The 19,598-nt window shown below is 44.6% G+C and overlaps 1 protein-coding gene and 1 long non-coding RNA gene across 8 annotated transcripts in view; one reads left to right on the top strand and one right to left on the bottom strand.

Moving 5' to 3' along the window:
* Positions 1-19,598, bottom strand: part of MED27 (mediator complex subunit 27) — a 228,534-nt gene that overhangs the window by 173,103 nt on the left and 35,833 nt on the right.
* LOC144335037 (uncharacterized) lies at positions 7,123-18,308 on the top strand. The gene is made up of 2 exons (XR_013405417.1): positions 7,123-10,426; positions 17,178-18,308. It is a non-coding gene; the product is annotated as an uncharacterized LOC144335037 (long non-coding RNA).

The following is a 19,598-nucleotide window of genomic DNA, read 5'->3' as shown; positions in this document are numbered from 1 at the left end:
CAGAGGCCCTCTCCTGAACCAATTCTATGACCTTGGGAGAGTTCTTCAATTTTCTGAAGCCTTTGCTCTCTTCTACTGTTGGGGATAACACTGCTACTCAATACTATTTGATTACTCTAGAAACAATCTCAGGTTTCACTGAGCAAAATTACATTCTGGTTCTTGGAGTTAGTGAGGGTTAAGAACATGAAAAGGGCCAAGCAAAGTGGCTGGCACAAGCACACATTCAATAAACATTATTATGATTAGTGTTAATAGGCTGAGATTGTTGAGCCATTAACACTTAAGCTAAGTCTTAGGAGTGACTGTGCCAATAACTGGAAGAACTTGCGTCTGATGAAAAAAGCCTTAGGGAAGATAGACAAGTCAAAAACAAGTCTGTTCCTGGTGGATTTGGGGAAGGGGAGTTCACAGGGATGGCTGAGCCATAAGAGAGTTGAGTCCAACACGAGAAGGGCTACTCCAATGTGCATGTTCCCTACTCTAACTCCAATGATGCTCAGGAGCCTTACTCAAACTTTCCAAAATCTGCTGTGAAGAACAAGCCGAGCAACCAAAGTGAGGAGCAGCAGCAGCCAGCTGGGAATGTCCAAGAAGGAATATTCACACGTCCATCACCAACCATGTCCATCCAGAGGAAGAGCCCAGATAGGGAAAGTAGCCTGCTTTGGGACCAGGAGTGAGAAAATAAGAACAGGCAACTTGTGCGACATCTCATGTGTCCTCTTGGTCCCCAATACCCAAGAAATAGGCTGCCTTTCCCTTTAAGTACCTGGCATGCAGAGAGTGGTGAAGAACTGAAATTGCTCAAGCCACACCAGAAGCCTTTCTGAAACACCTTTCCCAGGGCTGACCAATGTACATGATAGTGTGGGGGTTTCTGTGTAAATACTTTACTCTTTTCCCAAAGTGTATGCCACAAGACTGCCAGAACTGTCTCTAAAACCCCATTTTAGAAGCCTCCCTGCCTAGCATAAGGGTCTACGTGAGCATTCAATAAAAATGTGCTGAGAATGGGATGGCCTGATGGATGCAGAGCACAGTGCTGCACATGAATGGACATACAAAGAAACGCTCTGCTTTTAGAAGGTCAAGATCTGCCTAGAATGTAAGCCCCGTAGGAGTAGATACCTCCCCTAGTCCTCACAGCTACATCCCCAGTGTCCGGAACAGTGCTTGGCCTATCAACAAAAAAAAATAACATCAGCTAATGTGTATACAGGACTATGAACCAGGTGCTATTCTAATTCATTTAATTAATCTGTACAACCACCCTGTGAGGCAGGTACTATTAGTATCATCTCTGTTTCACAAATGAGAAAACTGAGGCACAGACGTTAAGCGGCAGGGTCAGGACTGGTATCCGGAGAGCCTGGCTCTGGGGCCCCTGCTATGTAACCACTACACTCAACTGCCTCTCCAGGACTTAGCATGCTCTCAGTAAGTATTTTTAAAATAAATGAGTAAATGAATTCATTAGCTGGCAGGAGATAGCCAGAGGGGATGTAAGTAAACTTCAAAGTATGGTAGATATTTGAATTCTGAATCAACGGAGTGAGGATGATGGGTATCTAATGACTCCTCTTATTATCCAGTTAGGTCTGCAGGTTACTACGAGCACAGTTGTGCTCTGGTTGCCCAGTTAGTAAGGGTCTGCTCTGTGGGAAAGAAGAAACCACAGGAGCCGTATTCACAAACAGGCCTCTTAAGAGACCGGAACGCAGCCCACCGCGGCCCAACTGCTCCAGCAGCTTCCGGCCATTTGTCCTACTCAGCTTCTGGGATTTGGATTCTTCTGGGCTGCTTCTTCCAACTCCACCACAATCAACGTCTCCTGACTTGCCTCTGCTCTCTCCTGGGACTCTGCCTGCTGCCGCCTGAGCAGGCACACTCGTGTGCACACACCTTTTCACCCACTCACTGCCTTCTGATGTTTCACACCCAGAACAGAGGATGGGCCAAGAATCTGCCAGTACACAGCCATAATTCCCTTGCACAGTATAAAATGTATAAACAGTTCTGAACATCTAAAGCCTTCTCGTCGATGTAGGTGCCAAAACTCATGTGGCAGCAACACCTGCCATGAACTGACGTGAGTCTATTGAAATCTTCATTTATCTCACTTAGTGTGAACAGTCACACATTTTGCTGCACAGAATTTGATTACACTGCACTGCCCCAGACCCTGCTGGAGAAATTAATGGTATAGGAGCCATGCTACCATTCTATAATATAAAATGTTATAAAATCCAAAACACACTCAGATGCCCAAAGCTTTGATAAGGAGCTGTGAATCTGTGCCAGGCCGTGGAGGGTGAGGGTGCTGGGCACAGCACCCATGCTGGCTGGGACCTCATCAACTGCTGGCAGCCACTGGCCTAGGTGCCCGTCTCTGATCTGAGCAACCACAGCCACAGTAGAGTCAGAGGGCACACACACACAGCAGGACAACCTATGTGCTCTGGCCCCACCTCCTCCTTCCACCTGCCTCACCAGCACTCCACCACCCTGGCTGGCTTCCTTTCTGTTCTTGTTTTGAGGCCTCTTGCACTAGCTGTCCCCTCTACCTGGAATGCTCTTCACTCTGATCTTTGCATACCTGACTTCTTGTTGTACAAGTCTCAACTTGAACTTTACCTTCTCAGAGAGTCTTTTCTGGCCACCTAAAGGAGCTGGCAGGTGCTTTCTATCACAGCAGTTTTATCTTAATCACAGTAGTAAAGCCAGCGAGGTATTACGTACATATCGTTTGTTTGTTTAGTTTCTACTTCTCCCACTCACCCTCTCCCTATCTCCCATACTTTAGAATATAAGCTCCAATAGGACAGAGACTTCTTAGTCATGACTGTAGCTGCAACATCTACGACAGTGCTTGGCACATAGTCGTGGCTGAATGAACAAATAGATTAAAAAAAAAAAAATCCAAAGAGGCCTGTAGGCATTGCATAACTGCACAGCCAGACCTATATACCCTGCCTACACAAATGACAAGTCCCGATGCTCCCAAGTAATATGGAATTTTTACATCTTCTTTGGACTTCATATAGTAGACAATTGGGGGAGGGGTGTCACTGGAGATACCGAATAGGGGAGTGGTATAATCAAGGACATTATAGCCTTCAAATCATTTTCAAAGGATAGCCAGAGATCATCTGCAATAGAATCATCTACAGAGTGTTTGCCAAAAGTGCAGATTCCAGGGGCCCACCTCCAATCTGTGAGATCAGAACTTCTACTAAGGAACCCAGGAATTCACACCGTTAACAGGCACCCCCAGGCAGCTCCGAGACATGCTAAAATCTGAGTACAGAATTAACATTTGCAGATTCACCGGTAGCTTCAGGAGGTCAGTCTCTTGAGACCTGGAAGCCATCAGAGATATGCCACGGAGAAAGAAGCCTCAGACAAGTCACGGTCAACTAAGAGAAGGACACAGCTCTTGCTGGTTCACCAGAAAGATTCAGCACTATACTTCCAGCATTGAGAGGATTCCTTCTTTCTAACTCCTATCAAAAATCTGGCCATTTCATGCATGTATTGTTGAAGAGTCAGGGAGGGAGGAGGATAGGAACAAATAGTAGAGATTGAAAGCTTTTAGAATTCTGAAACCCTACTCTAGTACCAAGTTACTTGATTAAGCAAATACAGAACATGCATTGCACAAGTCTTCAAATAGTTAAATTTTCAATCTTTATAAAAAAGAAAATCCATCAAATTTGATTGATAAGTATACTTTTTAAAACTAAGAGTAAAAAAGTAAAGATTGGCAACATTTTTTTGCCATATAATTTGCTTTCTTTGCCTTTTTCCACAGCACTGCACATAAATCAAAGAAATGTTAAAGAGGCCCATATATCACCAACTGGCATTTCAAAACTATTTACAAAGTCTTTAACAGACACAGGACAGAGTATGAAAAACCATGGCCAGGGAGGCTAAAATGAAAGGGAGAAAATTAACTCAAACACTGACAGAGAGTTAATTAAGTTTACAAATAACTCTCCAATGAGCAAATTATGATATTTAATAAGAGTGGCCTCGGTGAAGCGAGGTTACAAAACATGGAAGGAGGTGGGGAGGAAGACAAGCCAAGAGTTTTCCAAGCAAGAATAATGTATATTTGAACAAGCTGGCTTTCTATGATTAAGCACAGAAATCTGGGAACAAGGCAGGGGAAATGATGTTTTAATAAAGTCTGAAATAGGCCTGTGAGCAGCATTTTGTATTACCCTTGCAAACAAAAGTGTCAGGGTGCGGGAGGTGGGGGAGCTGGTGCAGAGTATGGTCCAAAAATTGCAAATCAAGGTACACAGGCTATGGCACGTGAACTGCTGCTAGAGTGGCAGGAGGTAGAAAAGGGTGGAGTGACATGGGCTGGCTGTGCTTCCCATACAGAAAATGTGAGGATTTCCCAAAGGCAGAAGACAACAAACTGGCGACTTATGTCCTGGTTTTCAAAGACAGGGAGGGATGTGAAAAGGTGTTACCGGTCCATCTGTTGGAGGAGGCACAAGCCTGACCAGTGTTAGGGGATTCGGGCCTCTGCCCTGTCTTCAGCGGAGTGTGCACTGGTGCCAGAGCCACATGGTCTCAAAGACAGCGGCGCCCCTCATGACAGTGCTGCCTGGCTCTCCGTGGCCCTGACCCAAGGGAGTGGCTCTAAGTCTAGTGGAGTCTCTGCTTCTCTGAAAAATTCAGCTTCTAACACTGCCATCAAACACCAGGTACTCTTGCCCTCAACTATTCCACTCTAGAAAAGCTAACTGCTGGGAGCCAAAATCGTAAGAGCACCGCTGAGAAAGAGGTTTTTAAAACCAGCGTGCACCTAAAAGAGGGGAAGAAAGGCCAGTCCTTTCTTTTCAGGAGCTTCGTGTTTTATCATTTCTCCCTCCCGCTACGTGATGAAATACTAGCATCCGACGGATCTTCTTAGAAAGCATACTAGAGACCCAGAGACATTATTACTCTATTTCAAAGTAGCAATGTGCTTGTCTGCACACATTTCTTAGAATCATGTGATGAAAAAAAGACCCTTCATGAAAAATATAGGCCCATTAAATCAAAATGTGCTTTTGAAATTCAAAGACGCTGTAGACCTATGTGTAAAACAAAGCAAAACGTATCAAAAACAGAAGCCAGAGACCTTCCTGTTGAACATGGCAGAATGAAGTCATGTTCACCTGCATTCTCTCCCCAAACCACTAAAATGACAGCAAATGAATAAACTCACGGTATGAGCCTACAAGGACAAAGAGAAGAGGAGACAGCAATAGAAAGAGAGGTCAACTACATTTCAGAAGACAGGAAGTAAGTGGACCAGCATTACCTTTGCAGAATGAAGTACACTAAACACCTACCCTGAACAGAAGGGAAGGCTGGGAGGGTGGGAGAAGTCTATTTTTAAACAGCAAGCTGAACTGCACTGCAGAATTTCCAAAGACTGAGGAAGTGGGGGCACTCAGTGGCCTGGAAGGCCAGGGGTCAAGTAGGCATAAAACAGGTAGACTGCCCGGCCGGGCGCGGTGGCTCAAGCCTGTAATCCCAGCACTTTGGGAGGCCGAGGCGGGCGGATCACGAGGTCAGGAGATCGAGACCATCTTGGTTAACACGGTGAAACCCCGTCTCTACTAAAAAATACAAAAAAAAAACTAGCCGGGCGTGGTGGCGGCGCCTGTAGTCCCAGCTACTCGGGAGGCTGAGGCAGGAGAATGGCGTGAACGCGGGAGGCGGAGCTTGCAGTGAGCTGAGATCCGGCCACTGCACTCCAGCCTGGGCGACAGAGCGAGACTCCGTCTCAAAAAAAAAAAAAAAAAAAAAAACAGGTAGACTGGTTAAATCTTTCTTGAACACCCAGATCCCTGTTCCATCAGAAGCCAGGTGGTGTCCTCTCTGGAGAGGCTGTCCTAGAGGCTCAGGGTTTAGGGACAGCTGAAGACAGGGGGATAAATCTGCACACTAAATGGTGAGCTACTCTCTACTTCAGCATTCACCAAAAGAAATAGCAATCACGGTATCCTACATGTCTCCACTATAAAAAATATTTCATAGTCATAATAATGTAAAAACCAAGTATCAATTAAAGCAATGCAATGGGAAGATGGTGGTCTATGAAAGTCAAATCTTCATCTTCCATGGCAGAGGCAAGAGATAACATCTAAAACAGCAGTCTAAGCAGGTTATTTAGGAAAATGTGGGCAAGTATCCAAGGAAAGAGCTAAAAGAGTTAACAGCAGCCAGGCGAGGTGGAGTGCACCTGAGTCCCAGCTATTCGAGAGGTTGAAGTGGGAGATCGCTTGAGCCCAGGAGTTATGAGTCCAGCCTGACCCCTCCTCTAAAACAAATAAACGATAAAATAAAGAGTTAAAAGGAGCTGCCTCTGAAGAGTGGCATAGCATAGTTGGGCAAGACCAACACATCTGGTATAAATCTTGTAGTATTACTTATTTGCCTTTTAAACTACATGCTTGAATTCCTTGGATGAAAATAAAAACTATACCGGGGGAGAGGGGGCAGAAAGAGCCTCAAAGTTAAACGGATCCTGAAAACGGAAGCCCCTACACACTACAAAATGTGCTTCATCACCTGGGGACTATTAGTTTACTAGAGTAACACTTAATTTTATTTCACGTTTTACTGCCACAGTTAAAGGTTTTTACAATAGCAGATGCCTTCCCTCCCACACATCAATTAATTTGCAAATTCACTCAGGTTGTAGAAATAATGAGGTGTGGAGAGAGCTTGTTCCACTGGCGAGCACTGCCATCAGAAGGTGGATGTGGTAGGCGAGGCGCGAAGCTTGGCCGCTGCTAGCTGCGTGCCATGGGAGCCTGGGCATGGGGGATGGCTCTGCCACAAGCCCACGGGCCGAGCCCACCTTGGCTGCAAATAAAGATAAAGAACGTAATGCTCACCACTTTGAAAGCTGAAAAACCATGGAAAAAGTAGACAAGAAGGCATGTTAAGTCTCATGAAATAAAATCATGTTTTTTAGGCTCCTTTTTGTAGGTTCTTCTTTGGTGTTTACCGAGAAAGTGAACTTTCTGAAAAGAAATGATGTGGCACTCTGAATGCAACTTTTGGTCTGTACTTTGGCAAAACCACCTATCAAGCCCACACATTCGATTTTTTTTTTTCTTCTTTCTGAAAGAGCTGAACTGAAGTAACCAATGTTGTTTCAAAACACAGGAGTTGAAAATAGTTACACAGTTTCTGCTCTGCCAAAGAACTGTCTCTTTTCTCATTTTCACTTAAATCTTGTTCTTTAATGACCTAAATGATAAGAGGAACAAGAAGACACTATTTCATTTGCACCTAAGCAAATACGATTTTGTAACAGAATGTGTTCCCAAATGGAGCTCTTAACTAACTTGAGGGGTTGACAGGTCCCAGGAGGCAGAGCCGGTCAGGAGGGAATGCAGAACGCCACCCATCACCGGGGCCCACTTCCCACTTCCGCTGGCTTTAGGTGATGGCTCTTGTCACCTAGCCACTCTCTTGGCCTCCTCTGCCCCTCCTCTCACAACCCTGTGCCCAAGCCACTCTTCTCATGGGGAGCACCTAGTCCCACACTCCACACTAAGCCTCTCTCTAGTTCTATAATAAATTGTCTGAGTGTGAATAAGCATTTCAAAAGGCTTCCTGCTTTGAGAATTCACCTTTCCAACAAATTAAATAGGTGTCTACAACAGCCTGACATGTAGCTACATTTTTTCTTAACCACAATGGGTCTGAACCAGAAGTAAAATATCACTTAAATATTTTTCCTTCCCCACCAGCTAAAAGCAGTCCCATGCATGCTGTTTGTGTCTCTGAACATATCACTCTATTAAGAATGCCTGTCATAGTCTCTGGATTTTGAGGACAATAATTTTCTTTACACGATTATGAAGGCAATCCAAAGTTCCCCTGACATTTTCTGACCTGGCATTGTCTGTAAAGGGCACAGGTTAACAATGTTTAAGAAAAGATCACATACCATATATAAATCACGAAGCTTCCTGGGATATTGTATGGTCCAAGGCTTTGGATTCAATACCATATTACCAAGAAAGAAACTGCTTTTCTTTTCACTTACACTCCATACTGGGCTCAAAAAGCACCATTAAAATGCCAACAAAGGCACTTTTGGATCTACAATCATTTGACATTTTTTTCTAAGAAAATTTAAATTTGAAAAACTTTGGTAAATTTAGAGTCCTGTGAAGTACCACCCGCCTCCCCTTTCACTCCCCTAAAAAGGGCAAGAAAATTCATCATCAAAGGTTACCTCTCCATCGAATGTCATCAGAGTGTGGCATTTCAGCACATACATTTGTGTACATAAACTTCCAACTGTTCTGAGATCTCTGCCATTATTGGCCTTGCTGGATGAGTTAATGACGGAATGCCGCCTTCCTAAACTCCGGTTTGGATCTGGGCTTTTTGTTTTGGTTTTTGTCAGTGTAACTTAGATCTCTGGTGTTCTGTGTGTCTCCAGATTCTATTTGGCATAAAGGCAAAAGGAAGCCACTTTCTTTCCTTTCTCCACCTCCCTAACCCAAGAATCCAAGGACATTCATAACTTGGTTATTAAAAATACACTATTTGTATTTTGAAAGTTCAACCATAATGCATTCCCTGCTTTAAAAATTTTATAGTATCTACACTTTCAATTTGAGATTTTTCATTCATGCTAGGTGAGCCTCTTATGTTCTGCATTAAATGCAAGGCATGTGTGATCAGTACTATTAATAATATAACAGTGCCAATCTCAGAAGCGGCAACACAGCACCAATACAGCCCCGTATGAATAGATGAGGAGTCATGAGTACTGCTGCAATCTTTATTAAACACATGGGAATAAAGAATGCGGCTTATGGCTCTCCCCCTCCCCCAGCTCAAGAATCAAGACGAACTTTTCCTCTCTTCCCCAAAGGCACAACATAACATATAATTAGTTCTCATAAATATAAACAGATCTGAAGCAGAAAACAAGGGATTACCTTTATTAGATTCAAGGGAGCAAAGAAAGAGGAGTTTAAAAGTGTCCTGGACAAATCAAGATCATAAATTCATCAAAGTACGTCAGACTCAAGGACTGAAGGTCACTAAAGTCACCTATTATCACAACAAGACAAAATCTGGTTCTCACCTCCCCAAGAACTACAACCCTAACAAAGCCTGCCCTTTGCTTTGGTGCCCTTGCAGCACTCTGTCCAAGGGCAAAGGGCAACTTAAGAAATGTTCTGGAAAGATGTCTGCAGAAGAATCACAAGGTACATCTCACTTTTAGGTCGAAAGGTAGCTAGAACTGAGCACGCGATGGAGAAGGGAACCTCAGCGTGACAGCTTGGGTTTCTGACAAGGTACCAGAAAGCCACGCCCTTCTGTCTCCTCAGCAATCTCATGTAACTCAGGGACAGCCCCTCCCCCAGCACCCAGGGGGTTCAGGAAGAGCACCAGACTATGCGCTGACTGTGGCCTTCACCTTCTCCTGTCTGGCTATGAGCATCGGTCAACCAGAAAGAAACTCAAGGTAGGGGGACGTGACATGTAGGTCTTCATTATAAAATATCAAATTGTTATGTGTAAAAAGTGGGGACCGTTTGTGCCGAGACTTCAGCTCTGAAAACTATCTGTGAAAGTGGCCTAGTTTATTCACTGATTACCACAATCAGTTCACCAGACCATACACACACATGTGCACACAAACAGACATGCCCCTCGAATGAGTAGTATGTAAACAGAAACAACCAATCAAGACTCCTAGGCTACGCAGCTTCTGAAACGATGATAATAGCCTCCAAGTGTTCACTGCGGGGCAGGCATGAAATCCCTGCAACTCAATAAAGGGGAAGGTGTCCCTACAACCCACACCATCAATCAGGAAGGAGGCTTAGAGAAGCTGTCAGTTGCCCAAAGTCACACAGTTGATCCCAGGTCCAAATGAGCCCAATACCTGCAGGTTGAATTACAAAGCTAACTTGTCTAGCCAAATAGCATTTCATTCATTCAATAATGAATAATAAATATTAATACACCCTATGAGTCAAATGTGCCTGGCACTGCTCTAAGGACAGTACTGGGAATAAGCAACAAACAAAACAGACAGAGACATCCATGCTTTTGGAGAGCACACTCTAGAGGAGGGATACGACAGACAAGAAACAAAGGAATAGGTACAACATGAAGGATGTTCAGTGACAAAAAGGAGGACCATGAAAAACGCGCAGGGAAGCAGATCGGGGGTGGCAACAAGAGGGATGCAACAGTAAATAGTGTGGTCAAAGAAGGCCTTCCTGCAAAGGGGTCACTTGAGCTAAACCCTGAAGGATGCAAGTGCATCTTAGAGGCAATCAAGGAAACCTTCTGACAGAGGAAAAAAATGCAAATGATCATCTCAACAGTGAAAACTCCAAGGCCTGGCCAGGCATGGTGGCTCATGCCCGTAATCCCAGCACTTTTGGAGGCCAAGGCAGGAGAACTGCTTGAGCCCAAGAGTTCAAGACCAGCCTAGACAACATAGCAAGACCCCATTTCTACCAAAAAATTTTTTAAATTAGCTGGGCGTGATGGCAGACACCTTTAGTCCCAGCTACTTGGGACGCTGAGATGGTAGGATCACTTGAGCCCAGGAAGTGGAGGCTGCAGTGAGCTCTGATTGCACCACTGTACCCCAGCCTGGGCAACAGAGCAAGACCCTGTCTCTAAAAAAAACAAAAACAAAAAAATTCCAAGACCACAGAGAACAGGACCTTTGTAGGATTCAATCCCATTCTTGTAATGGGTTGTTTAAAGCAGAGAAACAGACATTTTAGATACATGAAAAAGCTAGAAAACAAAAATATTCCCTGGCTAACGTTTATTAAGTAAGAACATCTCTCTCTCCTAACCATTTTGATGTACTCAGAATGCAGGTCTTTTGGTTTATGTATTACTGTCTTAGTTTTTTGTTTTTATAGACAGGGTCTCTCTGTTGCCTGTGCTGGAGTGCAGTGGTGAGATGACAGCTCACTGCAGCCTTTAACTCCTAGGCTCAAGCTATCCTCCCGCCTCAGCCTCCTGAGTAGCTAGGACCACAGGCACATATTACCACACCCAGCTAGCTGTTTCTATTTTCTTGTAGAGAGGAGGTCTTACTATGTTGCACAGACTGGTCTCAAACTCCTGGCCTCAAGACATCTTCCCACCTTGGCCTCCCAAAGTGCTGGGATTACATGTGTGAACCACTGCATCTGGTTGTTACTGCTTTTTGACTGTCTTAGTCACTCATATGTCACTCATGCCAGCATGCACTGCTTCTTAAGAAGAGCAGAGGAAAGAGCATGGCTCTACCACTTACCAGCTGGATGATTTGGGCAAGTGATTTAACCTCTCTCTATCCCAGTCTCCTCATGTGTAAAACAGAAGTTATACTATGCATACATTTCATAGGGTTGTCTGTGAAAACACAACATTTATTACAGAAATATGACTCAGTCTATTTCCAGGTAGTGTTAGGTGCTAATAAAGCTTGGAACCTCACAGAACTTACAGCCTGTAAGTACAGACAGACATTAAACAGGTAACCCCCTAAACTAAAAATCAATGACCTTTGTGTCAAATGCCACCAAGGAAAGACACAGGTGCTAAAAGCCTATGCCAGAAGGACAGTCCAGGCTGAAGGAACAACATGTAAAAGCAGAGGCACTGCCAGTAAAATTTGTGACCACATAAAGTGACCGAGACAGAGGGAAAGAGACAGCCCAAAGAGCAGAGCAAGGAGAGCTTGGCATGTTAAAGAAAATGAAAGAAGCTGTGGGTGGAAGACGAAATGCTGAAGCACTGCGCTGGGTACAGGTGAATGCTCAGTAAAGGATGGTAGTAACAACAGACGCTGCTGCTAGGACTGAGAAGCGCGCCACACACAATCATGCTCACAGACCCCTCCGTTTATCACAGAGAATAGTAAGCTGAAGTCACAACGCGAATAAACACGCTTGAAGTGTAATCCTAATCCATGAGCTTACTATATTTAGGGTTACTATATACTGGTATCTTTCTCAAACAACTTTCTGATTTAATATTCCCTATCAGGATGAAAGCACGGACAGTAATAGTCGCATATGGTGGTTTTCAAGCCTAGGGTTCAGTTAGATACCTAGGTACTAGTTCATTCAGCCACAATGACTGCCCAACGCGCCTACACCACAGAAGAGTAATCTAGGCTTTTCAAACGGTGATGCTAACAGTTGAAAGACTAGTTACTGGCATACAAAACAAACAGTAAGCCATTGAAATCCTTGGAGTGGTTGGTAATTCATATTTCAAAATCTAAAGCTTGGATGGTAAAGAGAACAGATGGCTGTGCAATATGCAAACAAATCCACAGCAACAATGGGCTTGGGCTGGCTTCGGTGGCACTGACAGAAAACTGGAGCTACCCTGCTGGTGATGGGAAATGACAATGGCACTGCAAAGAGGCTCTGGAAACATCACCAAAAGAAAGTGGGCAAAACGGGCAGGCTCTCACTGGGCAGCTGTAGGCTGGGCAAAGTGCTGTGTTTCTGACACATGAGCTTTGGCTGACACACAACATGTCCCGACCCCAGATAGGAGCTGAACGTAGATCTCTAGATCCAGCAATGCAGGGTATGTCATCTGCCTCCCCAACACCAGCTGAATTCTGTCTGCTCTGCGAATCTCACATCCTGGGGTGGGTGAGGGTGGATTTGTGATGCATTGACACAACCAAGATGCAAAGAATCAACAGAAGTTACAATTGGGAGGATGTATGTCATCTACAGCAGTACAAGCTGCTATTCTACCTTTTTTTTTTAAGGCCCCAAAGAGAAAGTGGCTTCACCAAGGCTACACTCTCATCATTCATTCATTCAACAAATATTTATGGGCCAATCCCTAAAATGTGCCAGGTACCCTTCTAAGCACTTGAGAAATATCACTGAAATAAACAAAGAAAGGTTACTTACCAATAAGCACTCTTTTTAAAAGTAAAATATATAGTATATTAGAAGATAGAACATGTTACGGTTTTTTAAATGTGCAGGGTGTGGGAGTGGGCTACAATGTTAAACACGGTGCTTACTGAGAAGATGGCACCTGCAATGTAATCTGAAAATGAGGATTTAGGTATTTGGGATATTTGGGGGCAGAACAGTTAGCACAGAAGCTCTAAGGTGGAGAAGGGAGTGTGCCTGGAATGACTTTGAATCAGCAGGAGACAGAGAAGAAGGAAGGAGCTGAAGTGGGTGGGGGTGGCCATTGCAAGTTTCCCTCTGGATATGATGGGTGCTGTGGCAGGGCTTCCAACAGAGTGACAGGACTCAACTGTCCTTGCTAAATGACACTCTGCCTGCTGATAGAGAACAGGCAGTAGAGCGGAGAAGCCAGCCAATCCATGGCAGGGCCACAACAAGAACATGGAGGTCAACCTGGTTTCATCATGTCTTCAAATGCAATTAAACAGTATGATTTTGGTCTCTTTGCCTTGAACGTGGACTTCAAAATTGCAAGGAATCCCATAAACCAAAATGACTCCCAATGGAATAAAGAGTAAATGATTTCTAGATGGAGAGGTTCTCAAGCTTGAAAGCAAAGAAACCACAAAGAACACTATTAAGAGATTTGCCATACAAACAGCTTAACTTTATTGTCAAACCTGTCACTTACCACGTGAGTGCTATGTGTCAGGTACTCTGCTGAGAGGCGGGAGAACTCAGGGGCTAGTGAAGAGGAAGCTGTGTAACTGAAGCTCTGTGCACCTCAGTTTCCTCGGCTCTCAAGTGAGAATGATAATAATAATAGTACACACGCCTCCAGGCTCTTGTGGGGACTAGATGTGTTAATTCATGCAAAGTACCTAGCACGGTGCCCCGCACATGGCAAGTGCTCAATAAACGCTGGCCATTGTCATTACGAGTCGTAACAGTGCAGTTCCAGTACTGGCTCCATCCCGAGGTACTGAGGGAAGAGAAGCAAGTGGTCACTGAGCTAAATTCACCGCCAGTCTGTCTGCCATCAAAGGCCACACTGGATCCAAGGTATACTTCAAGGAGGGGAGCCCTACTTCAAAGGCGAGTGAGTGAACACCCTGTGTCCCAAGGACGAGTGGAAGAGGACCCAGGAAGCCGGAGTCCACGTGCTCGGCAATCCCTCCTGCCCGTCAACCGCCACTGTGTGCTCCGTTCAGTGCTGGCCCTGGGGAGAAAAAGCCACTCAAGACAGGGTCCTGCCTCTAGGACTTTCACTGGCTACAAAGGACACCACTCGCCTCTGTGACTGCAGGTCCCTGAATTATAATAAAAGATAGTACTTCTGTGGCCTCTCTGCTAATTCTGAGATTTCATGATTCCCAGCTTTGTTTTGTTGTCTTGTTTCATAAGACCATAGAAGGGTGAAAAGCATCAATAAAAAAGTGGGACATTTTGATAAAGAAAAAATATACAATATTCCCCTTTCACATACACTTTATGATATGATAAATTTCACTCATACCACTATACCAATATCAGCTCCTTACACATCACTTTTCAAAATGCTGTCAGCTACAAATTGATGACCTGTGAGATTTCACCTTGTCGTGCTCAGCATCAGTCCTCGCACATGGGCTGCCCAGCACTAAACAAAGCTGCCGCCAGCCACTGGGGGCCTCAGTCTCTTCCCTGCGGCGGGGAAATGAATTATTAAAAGATTAAAAAGGAAATGCCGTCACCTTTTTGCTTTATTTCCCTGTGGGAGAATACTTTAAACCAAACTAGGTAAGAAACTGCATGGCAGGTTGCTTAAGAGCAGCCATTTATACACAGAGAAATCTAAGTCAGGATGAGAGGTGGGGCCATGGAGAGGGGCTGGCTGGGCTTAGGCGGCTCCACACGCAGATAAGGCATCCCTGACGAGAGACTGCCCGTACAAATGTCACGAGAAAGCTATAAATAGGGCTTTAGATCTATACATTGGGCAAAAGTGTGGTGTGGAAAACAAATACTAAGGCAGCATGTTTACTTTTAGCTGGGAGCAGACGGCAGAGCTTAACTACACCCAGACCTTCCAGCCCATCAGGCTTCAATCTGGTCAAGGACATGAAGGTCCCAATAAGAAGCACTCAAGGTGACAAAGTGCTCGGCTCCACCAGCACATCTCTGCTTCTGCCGGTGCGCCCTGTGCACTTGCACACACTCCGCACACTCAAGCACCAGCACGCACGACAGGATATTCTAGGAAGGCGCAGGCAAGGGTTTGATTTCCTCCCGTATGCTTTGTCAAACTACTGGGTGCTTCCATCATTTTCTCTCGTGTTGAGATTAGGGGAGGGGAGGGGGCCACAGCCTGGTTCCAAAGAGTTAAGCTGTACCTGCAGCCAGGGCCCAGAGCCACTGCCGTCTCACCACCCCAGAGGCAAGGCGTACGATTTATCTGGAAGCAGTGTAACACAGCGGCCCTGCTGGCAGCTGTCATCAGATCACACCACGGGCAGCAGAGAAGAAGAGAAGAAGGGAAAAACAAGAAGGAGGAAATAAAGTAGAAGAAGAGGGGTAGAGAGAAGAAACAAAAAGAACAAAGGGAAAAAGAGGGTCGCCAACAACTGCCTCTGTGTCCCTCAGCACCTAATGTGGGCTGCAAGGGAGATGACGAGCTCGCTAACAGAGCAGAGAGGATGGCAGTGAGGGGCCAAAGTGGGAGAGGAGACAGTCATGCTGAGAGTCCAGACCTGAGTGGACTGAACTGAGCACGCACATGTGACTAAAGAGTCTGCATATTTTTATGGCTCATACATCCACTCTCACACCATCAGCTCTGTGATTTCGATGCAAGGAAACGTTCTGTAGACACCAAGCTTTGGGAAGAACCAGGTATGGCACGTAGGGGCAGCACCGAATGCACATTTAACGTAGGTGACTGCAGCTCTGCCAGACAGGAACCATTATGCTACCGACTGCAGCGTCCACAGAGCTCAGTCGCTCCCCATCTTCCTGTCGGGCACTGCAAGCACAGCCTCACGTGGCGTCAGAAGGCCCGCGGTGCCCATGTGTGCTGTGACAAAGCTCGACTGAAAGATGGACAGCCACAGGATTTATGGAACAAAATGAAAGAGATTACTTTTTAAATTTTTAAATAGTCGAATATTCAGTGTGCTGAAAAACTTGTTCTTAAGGGCCAAAGTCCAAATCAGTACGGTATGGCAAAGAAAAAAAGGGAGAAGCAATTACGTGCAAGCACGTTCGTGGGGCCTGGCCTACGGTGGCAGCTGCCACTGACTTTCTTCTTCTCAAGAATGCAAATGATTAAGATAGATTAAATACCTACTTTGCTTAAATACTCTTGATAATGAGTTTCTTCCCTTCTTTTAAGGGTGTTTGATGTTGGCAGTTGATGGAGCTTGAGTTAAATTGTTTTAATTCAAAACAGAACCATCTGTTGTTAGGATCTGCCGGCACTGCAGAGAACCAGGGGAGGTGACAAAGTACGTGATCTAGAGATATGTGGAGACAGGCAGGTGGCGAGGTGGAAAGAGCACTGCACGGGAAGCCCAGACGCTGCCAGTCTTGTCCCAGCTTGGCTGCTGAGTGGCCACAGTGGGACCTGGGACTCAGTTTCTTCCTCTACAAACGAGGAGGCTGGCTTAAGGAAAATAACGATGATGGTGACGGCCATCACTACTGGCAGCTACAGTTCTTAACGCATGCTGTGTGCCAGGCACTGAGAAAAGGGTTCGCAGAAACAGTCTCATGTATACCCTATTTATAAATTGTTTAAACTCATTATGCTCAAAAGGGTGTATGCTGATGTTGCCCCCATCTTACAGATGAGAAAACAGGCTTCATGAGGTAAAGTCACTTGCTGCAGGTCACAAGGTAAAGAGGGCGTGCCAAGAGGTATGAGACTTCAACGTCTGCACTTATAACCGCAATGCCATACTGCCCAGGGACCTCTGGGACCGAAGAGCCCACAATTCCTGCCCCTCCTTTATCCACAGTCTAGTGGCCACAATCTGCATTCACCGTGAGTCAGCACTGAAGCAAATGCCAAGAAGACGACTAAGCATTTCTGATGCTGGAAAGTGAGGTCTATGAGTGGACCCTGCTGCACACACCACCACTGCAAGACAGATCTTATTTCACTGGGCTTCACTTTTAATCTACATCTGTGACCTGAATGTTGATGTGACTTATAAAAATTAGCAAAAACTGAACTAGAGCCAGTGGAAAATCCCCAGCATTTGACTTTTTGAAAGGCTAGCCATTTTTCAAGATAGGTTGATTCATTTGGAACCATGGTATTGATTGTATAAAAGGGGTGATCACATACCCACTAATCATGTGTACCTTACCTTTGCCAACTCTAGCTATGGGAACAAATTAGAGAGGCCAATACACAGATATCCCACAGACCATCGGTACTTTTGTTTTTGAGGGACAAGGTAAGTTTTCTAGTAACATCTGGAGCAGGCAAATGTAAAACTCTCAGTAATAAGAGCACTACTTCCAAAAAATTTTAATTTACTCTTCAGAAATCTGTATCGTTAAAACCGATAAAGTTAAATCTATATAGGGTGAGGGTCAAAAAAAACCATAATACTATGAACAAAATGAGGAGGTATTACAGTGTTTCAGAAGAGAAAGGAAAAGTCACACTTATACTACAAGGTCGAGATTTAGGTGCCAGCATCACAGTTATTTTCACTGCCAGACCCTGGGCAACTTACTTGACCTTTTAAGGCTTCTATTTTTTTTTTTCTTAAAAAAATTTTAAAAAAGGAATAAAGATGTCTGTCTTCAGGAAATAATAAACTCAAAATTCAGTCAGGTGGGATACATTGGAGGAACTAGAAGGAGAGAGGGAGAATGAGGAGGGGCTCATAAGATATGCACAGGAACTGCTGCCTGCTCTGTTTCATAAGCTGGGAGCAGGTACATAAGCAATTATTATACATCTGCATTTCACATATATGATACACGTATATAGTTTCATACATAAAATCTTTTATAATTTAAAAAAGAAAAAACCTTCTAATTCCACTATTACAAAGATTAAATGAAAATACATGCTATCAGAAAAGAGTAAACCAAAAAAAATAATTTTCAATTAAAACTTACATTAACAGATTTAATAAGGAATTCCTAATGGTAATGGATCCAGGAAAAAGGTTCTTAGGGCAAAAGAACCAAAGCTCTACAGTATAGTAGAAGTGGAAGGAGCATGGATATCAATTAAAAAAAAAAAAAAAAAGTCACACCAAGCAATGCAGAAACGGCAAAGGCATGAACTTGCAATGTGCGAAAACCGACATGCAGGTCCCACCTTCCTTCAGGGCAACTGGCAAAGACTGTCTTCTCATCTCCATACCCAGTGCTGACAAACCGTGAAGGGAAATGAGACTCACACACCGTAGTCAAGTGTGTCAACTGGCGGGGATGTCTTCTTGCTGATCTTTGCTATATACTCCAAAATTTCTATAATAAATGTGTTACTCTGATAATCTGAGATGTTATTTTTTAAAGTCCCTCATGAGATAACAAAGGAAAAGACAAAAAAGGTCACAGAGGGACAAAGGATAGATGGGAAAGAAATAGGGAGGGCAGGAGGGAAGGGAGAAGTACTCTAAAGTTTGGGGGCAAACAAGCCTGGCTGCACTGCCTGGTAGCTGAGGGACCCAGCATGGGCCACCTAACTCTCTAGACTGTTCTCTCCTCCTTAAAGGAGGAACAATAATGCATACACCATGGAGTTGCTTCTAGGTTCAGCAATTGTATCAAGCACCTTGCACAGTATTTGCTCATTTATAAATGCATGACAAACTTTCTATTACGCTTCTTACTTCTCACTCCCAGCGCTTTTTCAGTGATCTTGCATCAGAAACTCCCAGAGGGAGAGGGAGGAGGAGACAGAAATGGAGACGGTAACCATGAGATGGTCTGTCCTGAGGGGCAACACGAACAGAGGGTGAAGACAAGGCTGACTTTACCTCTTCCCCGGGCGGGTGCTCTACCGGCAGCCAGGCCGCCCACTGCACCCGATTTTCAGTGTGTAAGCTAACTTTGTTTATCATTAACTGCTTTGCAGTTGGATCTGCTGACCTCACATCTGAAGGACAATTCTGTATCTGCTTAAATGATCAAAAGCAGTCCATTTTACCCTCAAATTCCATGGCTGGAAAATTACCTGTCGAAGCCAATCAAATGGGCCGGGCACGGTGGCTCACGCCTGTAATCCCAGCACTTTGGGAGGCCGAGGCGGGCGGATCACAAGGTCAGGAGATCGAGACCACGGTGAAACCCCGTCTCTACTAAAAAATACAAAAAATTAGCCGGGCGTGGTTGCGGGCGCCTGTAGTCCAGGCTACTCGCGAGGCTGAGGCAGGAGAATGGCGTGAACCCGGGAGGCGGAGCTTGCAGTGAGCCAAGATCGCGCCACTGCACTCCAGCCTGGGCGACAGAGCGAGACTCCGTCTCAAAAAAAAAGAAGCCAATCAAATGAAGACACTCTAATTTTTTTTTTTTTTCCATTTCTGGTCAGTTTTCATTTAATGAGATCTCTATCATTACCAAGTCAAAAATAAAATTTACTTAATTCAGTGGTAATATATTAAAAACAGGAAAAAGTTTTAATTTGGAGTGCCACTT

Source organism: Macaca mulatta, chromosome 15 (genome assembly GCF_049350105.2).
Source record: "Macaca mulatta isolate MMU2019108-1 chromosome 15, T2T-MMU8v2.0, whole genome shotgun sequence".
NCBI classification, from domain to species: Eukaryota; Metazoa; Chordata; class Mammalia; order Primates; family Cercopithecidae; genus Macaca; species Macaca mulatta.
The sequence above is the reverse complement of the archived record's forward strand: the minus strand, read 5'-3'. Positions and strand labels throughout refer to the sequence as shown.